Source organism: Rhagoletis zephyria, unplaced genomic scaffold (assembly GCF_001687245.7).
Source record: "Rhagoletis zephyria isolate East Lansing unplaced genomic scaffold, Rhagoletis_zephyria_1.1 Rzeph_scaffold_00418, whole genome shotgun sequence".
In the NCBI taxonomy this organism is placed as follows: Eukaryota; Metazoa; Arthropoda; class Insecta; order Diptera; family Tephritidae; genus Rhagoletis; species Rhagoletis zephyria.
In genome coordinates, this window is record NW_016157502.1 from 223742 (window position 1) to 225199 (window position 1458).

Below are 1458 nucleotides of genomic sequence, written 5' to 3' on the forward strand. Positions count from 1 at the left end.
AGCGAAACTGTATCTCAATAATAACAAGTAATTTTAAGCAAAAAATACAACCGACTTCAATACGCATTCAGGTCGTTCTGGTTTTTTAAAATCGTTAAAAAAATTAATACGTATTCTACAGAAAAAACTCAAGATACATATTTAAGGATTTTAAGTAAAAATAAATAAAGGAAAACTTGTTCGTGATATCTCGACCAAGGTGTATTCATGATACAAAAATCTGAAGGTAAGCCGCTGAGAGGCAGCCTGAACATTTTTAAAGTTTGCTAACATTACAAAAATGTTTTCAAATTTCCAATCTCACAAGTACATTCTCATTTTCAGTCTCAAATAAATGAAAATTTCAATATTTTCATCTATTTATTTTTTGTTTTACTTTTATTTGGCATTTGAGTTGCTCTCAAAATTTCAATTTTATAAAATAGACAAACTCCAAAAATAAATTATGGCCGACGAAATGAGCCAGCGGTTTTACCTTTAAATATTTGTATCATGGGTGTATTAAACAAGGTGTTATTGACAACTCAGTGCGGCTCTCTTTTAAGATACTATTATGTAAAAAAATATAAACAAACGATTCAAAATTCATACAGATTTTTTTCAGTTTGACTTTATAGGATNACTTTTATTTGGCATTTGAGTTGCTCTCAAAATTTCAATTTTATAAAATAGACAAACTTCAAAAAATAAATTATGGCCGACGAAATGAGCCAGCGGTTTTACCTTTAAATATTTGTATCGTGGGTGTATTAAACAAGGTGTTATTGACAACTCAGTGCGGCTCTCTTTTAAGATACTATTATGTAAAAAAATATAAACAAACGATTCAAAATTCATACAGATTTTTTTCAGTTTGACTTTATAGGATGGTTCTTCTGAGAGTAATGCCAAATTCAATCACACTTTGTTAAATACATTTTGATCTCTACCAAATAATATACTTCCTCTGTAAATATTTTATGAAGTGTTCCAGAATTCGCTCCGAGCGCGTTCAGTGTTGATCATTTGATTTAAATAGTTTGTCAAACAATTAATACTATAGTTTGATCGGAGTTAATATATTCTTCAGTAATTAATTATATTATATTAAAACATAAGCTTATGAGAAATTATTTAGTCTTAACATGCATATTTTATATCGTGTTCGAAAATTCGCTCCGAGCGCGTTCACTATTGATCTTTTGATTCAAATATTGTTTGTCAAGCATTCAGTATTGAAATTTGATCAGAGTTTATATATTATTCAGTTCGTTCCAAATTGTGTCTGAAAATGTAGACGTCTACATTTTGAGACATTTTTAGCATCAAACTGTGAGCACCCCTTTCTAGCAGTCGTCGCAAAATCGTCTCAAAACTTTGCTGGTGTTGCCAGACATTTCTTCTTTGCGTGCATTGTTTATATGTCGCCTTTCGATTTTGTTTCTGAAAAATTGTAATTATTTAACTTAATTACCAATT